General features: G+C 42.2%; 1 pseudogene; it reads right to left on the reverse strand.

Moving 5' to 3' along the window:
• Positions 1-2,667: 2,667 nt before the first annotated feature.
• LOC110151271 (pyridoxal kinase pseudogene) lies at positions 2,668-3,811 on the reverse strand (annotated as a pseudogene).
• Positions 3,812-5,605: the final 1,794 nt, after the last annotated feature.

Consider the following 5,605-nt stretch of genomic DNA (forward strand, 5'->3'; position numbering starts at 1 on the left):
TTGTCCTAATGCTGAGAATGAAAATTCTTTAGTAAAATTGTTGCAGAGTATAACTAAAGAGCCTCTTGATGAAGGCGAAAGAGGAGAGTGAAAAAGCTGGCTTTAAAACTCAACATTCAAAAAACTAAGATTATGGCATCTGCTGCCATCACTTCATGGCAAATAGATGGGGAAAAAGTGGAAAGAGTGACAAATTTCATTTTCTTGGTCTCCAAAATCATCATGGACAGTGACTTCAGCCATGAAATTAAGACATTTGCTCCTTGAAAAACTATGACAAAACTAGACATTAATATATACCTATTAAAAAGCAGAGACATCCCTTTGCTAAGAAAAGTCTGTATAGTCAAAGCTTTGGTTTTTCCAGTAGTCATGCATGAATGTGAGAGCAGAACCATTAAGAAAGCTGAGCACCAAAGAATTGATGCTTTTGAATTGTGGTGCTGGAGAAGACTCTTGAGAGTCCCTTGGACAGCAAGGAGATCAAATCAGTCAATTCTAAAGGAAACCAATTCTGAATATTCATTGGAAGGACTGATACTGAAGCTGAAACTCCAATACTTTGGCCACCTGATGTGAGGAACCAACTCATTGGAAAAGACCCTGATGCTAGGAAAGATTAAGGGCAGGAGGAGAAGGGGGTGACAGAGGATGAGATGGTTGGATGGCATCATCAACTCAATGGACATGAGTTTGAGCAAACTCTCGGAGATACTAAAGGACAGGGAAGCCTGGTGCACTGCAATTCATGGGGTCTCAAAGAGTTGGACATGACTTAACGACTGAACAACAACAACAATATCTCTTGGGGCAGTCCAATTGATTGTTGGATCTGTCATCAAATTCCTCTGTTCGTACAAGACCAATTTGCCATAGTACAAGACCATCATACCTATATCTCTGACTTTTCAAATGTTTCTAACATTACCATCCACCTATACTGACCTCCCTCTGGCCTAACCTTTCAGGTACAAATTATTCTGTATATTAATGTGTCTCTCCTTTGATACTATCCTTGATCCTTAGAGACTTGACATAACTTACTTTAGGACACCTCATTCTGTTTCTTATTTAATTAACAAGTGTCTTAATGAAAAAAACACAAGTAAATTATGCCAGTGACTCCCTTATGTCAAATACTATAGAGATGGCTTTTGGAAAGCCTGCAAGAGAAATGACCCATGGCTTAATTTCATGCTAACAAAACTTCCAGCTAATGAGGCTAGCAATGAAAGCACTGTGGGAGAGATCACTTATTCTCACCCAGGTTTTGTCTTTGTATGTGATATTAGAGCTGATCCACCTTCCTAAAGATGGGCACATAGTCTTAACTAGCTGGCAAATAGAAGGTTTATGTTTACTAGGATAATATATTACTACATTGTCTATACATAAGAAAAGAGATGAATCTATTTTCTCTATTACAGAGTAAGAAATCCATGTTAGCAAGATAAGATATCTCATGTCAAAATATTTTGGCAATCTTGGTTCCTAATGCAGGAGTATGTATAAACAGAGATATGATTAGAAATCCATCAGCCACAATTGGTCAAATAGTTGAGGAAACTGCAAGAAGCACTGCAGCATAGCAGACATCCCTAAATTCCTTAGGCCACATAATATTGGATAATAGAACTGCCTCATAGTTTTGCTGGTTAAACAAGGAAGCAATAATTCTATTGCTCACACTACTTGTTGCACTTATATCAACAACCCTGGAAAAGTAGACACACACACACACACACACACACACACACACACACACACACACCATTTCCCAAAAGGATGAAATGGCTACAAAATTGTCTGATTTTTTTTTCCTGCTTTGCTTTACAAATGATCATCTTTGTCAGAGTAGGTATTATTATTCTTTTGCTGGCTATGAAGTTATTCAGGACATGCTTTAAGGCTACTGCTAAAAACAAGTGTAACAATGTTTATGTGACAATTCAGCATAACTGATAAAATTTATAGCCTATAAAGTCTTCTCTGGTGACTCAGACTGTAGAGCATCTACCTGCAATTCAGGAGACCTGGGTTTGATCCATGGGTCAGTAAGATCCCCTGGAGAAGGGAATGGCTATCCACTTCAGTATACCTGCCTGGAGAATTCCATGGACAGAGGAGCCCGGTGGTCTCTAGTCCATGGGGTCACAAAGAGTCAAATATGACTGAGTGATTAACATCTTCACTTTCATAACCTGTAAGGTCTTTCCAGGTGGTGCTAGTGGTAAAGATCCCACCTGTCACCACAGGAGATATAAGAGATGCAGGTTCAATCCCTGGGTTGGGAAGATCCCCTGGAGGAGGTCATGGCTACCCACTCCAGTATTCTTGCCTGGAGAATCCCACGAACAGAGGAACCTGGTGGGCTACAATCCATAGGGTTGCAAAGAGTTGGACATGACTGAAGCAACTTAGCACATGCATGCATGCATGCATCACCTATAAAATGTTCCCCAATTAGCATGCCTGTGCATGCCCAATTAGCTATGTCTGACTCGTATCCCCCACTTTGCCTTCCCCTAATTGAATAATCAGGCAAATCTCTTTTTTTTCTCATAAAAGAAAAATCAAATTTTAGTCACAGCTCTAAGGTAGACATTACATTTTTCACAAGGATGAAAACCTAATGATGGGCATTAAGGAGGCAGGTTTCTGCATCACTCATAGCACTGTGATCTCTGGATTCTTGACACTCTTTTTGTTCTGGACCATTTTCAGATTCAGCTAGGCCAGGCTAGGCTTTGGTCTGGCCCCAGCCTTGGCTTTTGTGCACTTGATCGTCCACTGCAGAACATGGTGCCTGGCAACATGGTGTTCTCACAGACCACCCAGAGGTCCTTAGGGTGCCTGTGGGTCCACACCAACAGCATGGCTGTGAAGAGGCACTCAGTGCTCACGAAGACTGTGTCTACCTTGCGCATCTCCACATGAATGTGCTGTGTCACCACAGAGCCATCGGTGGTCAGCGTCCTCAGGCTCCCCAGCTCGATTGGGTAGTTGCTGCCTCTTGGGTGACAGCAGATCTGCGGTGTTGATGACCACCATGTTGGGGCCCATCAAATGCAGCATGTGGATCATTGATAAGGCTTGTTTCTGGCTGTGGATCTTCCTCCTGCTCAGCAACTCAGTCTTGAACTGGTCGTTTGTGTGTGTTAAGCCGCTTCAGCCATGTCTGACTCTTTGCTACCCTATGGACTGTAGTCCGCTAGGCTCCTTTGTCCATGGGATTCTCCAGGCAAGGATACCAGAGTGTGTTGCCATGTCCTCCTCCAGGGAATCTTCCTGGCCCAGGGATCGAACCTGCATCTCTTAGTTCTCCTGCATTGGCAGGTGGGTTCTTTATCATTGGAAGCCCCAAAACTAGTTGGGGGTTATGATGTCTGCAACTAGCATGACCTTCTGTCTGTAAACCTGAAGGAAGTCCTCAAGGGAAGTACATGGAGTCTTCTCCATTCCACTTGTCTCCAATCATGGGGTTGCTCATATAAGCCTGGAGTTCTGCTGTTTCACCTTCCACAGGATGTCCACCACAATGGTCAGGAATGATTTGTCTCACATGTAAGCTGTGAGCATGTTGTCATATTTCTTCATGTCATTCAGCTTGAGCCATCTGACAGCTTGGGGAGTTCATCTGAGTTCAACACTTGGCCCTTCCAGTGAGACTAGCCTGTGTCGTTTGAAAACTGGACAAAGTTCACTGTGTCCACCTCAAACCATAAAACCTGCGGTAGGAACATGGCCACCCAGTTGCCCTCTAGCTGTGGATGACATGGCTCTGAATGGAGAGCACCCGGCACTCCTTCATGCCAGGCCTGCCTTGGCAGTGTGGGCCAGGCAGCATTAGCATCTCCTCTGTGCGCTGGGGCTATGTTCTGCTTGGCTCCCACCATGCCCGGGCTTCATTCCACTGTAGCTCCTCTTGGCACAGGCCCCCCACTTGGATGGCAGGCTATCTCCTTCTAGGCAGATCTCTATACATATGTAAACAACAAGAAAGGAAGCCTAGCACTGAGGGACATGATGGACCCAGGGAAGGCAGCAACCACCTTGGCATTGAGGAAACAAATATTTTGACCATCAGTGCTTTCTATAGAAAGATTTATAATCAAAAGGGAAAAATAATGGATGGAAAATTTCACCTATTGAGGTATAGGAATGCCTGGTTTCTGGGTTAATCATGATTTTAATTGAATTTTATGTTAACTGAAACAGCTTATTTGTAGTCTCTTGAACATACACTTTACATCTGCTTTCATCACTAAAGAAAATATTGCATTGACTAGAAGTAAAGAATGTCCACATTAAAAATAAAGTTGAAATGCTTGTCTTCAAGTGATGCCAATGCTGGTATTCCTTCAGTGATGACTCCCTTCCTAGGTGCCAAGGACATACTAACTTGCTGTATATGTGCTGATTTGTTTATTTTTGAAAACTTGAAATGATGTATCCCTGACTTGTTTGATGTTCTTTGTTATGACAAGACATGAAACTGTGCGGAAAACCATGCTTCTCCAGAGCAGTTCCTCAGATTAATCTGAGTTGCTGTCTCCCTGACCATAGTCCTCAATTTGGGTCAAATAAAACTCTTTTATACTACTATTGTAGATTTTTAACTGATAATTATTTTTAAAATTTTATTTGTTCATTTATTAATTTTTGACTGTGTTGGCTCTTTGTTGCTGCATGTGGGCTTTCTCTAGTTTTGGAGAGCAGAGGCTAATCTCTAGTTGTGGTGCACAGGCTTTTCACTGTGTTGGCTTCTCTAGAGCCCTGCCCAGGACAGGCTCCAGAGTGAGCAGGTTTCAGTAGTTGTGGTACATGGATTTAGCTGCTTAATGACATGTGGAATCCTCCTAGACCAGGGATTGAACCAGTGGCCCCGGCATTGGCAGGCAGATTCTTAACTGCTGGACTATCAGGGAGGTTCTCTATTGATTATTTTTGGAGACATCTGTGTGAGACATGAAACAAAAAAGACATCTACTGTCTTGTTCCACCTCAATTGGACACTAGCATGTTAAAGATGACTCAAATTTTTTGTTGTCTGCTGCAAAATCACCTTGAATGTTAATTTTGGAGTTACAAATAAATTTTAGCTAGTAGTGTGTGTTCATTGTTCATTCATGTCTGACTCTTTGTGATGCCATCAACTGTAGCCTGCCAAGTTCCTCTGTCAATGGAATTCTCCAGGCAAGAATACTGGAGCGGGTAGCCATTCCCTTCTCCAGAGGATTTTCTTGACCCAGGGATTGAACCTGGGTCTCCTGCATTGCAGGCAGATTCTTTACTGTCTGAGGCACCAGGGAAGCCTGGACAAATTCTCAAATATGGAACTGAGTAATGATGTTCCACTGTATAGAGATATAGATTTAAAATCCAGGGGAAAGCGCTAAAAGAATTAGAAATATTTGCCTCTGGGAACAGGAGGACACTGTATGGCAAGGAATGGGGTATGAATCTGTTGCTTTTAATCAAGTATAGATTTTAACCTGTTAAAAAATTTAAAATGAATAATTTTTCAAAAATATTTAAAATCACTCCTTCTTCCCTGCCTTTTCCCTTTTGCTATGCTGGTGGGAAATGTTATCTGTTGTTATTG

Source organism: Odocoileus virginianus, chromosome 9, assembly GCF_023699985.2.
Source record: "Odocoileus virginianus isolate 20LAN1187 ecotype Illinois chromosome 9, Ovbor_1.2, whole genome shotgun sequence".
Taxonomy (NCBI): Eukaryota; Metazoa; Chordata; class Mammalia; order Artiodactyla; family Cervidae; genus Odocoileus; species Odocoileus virginianus.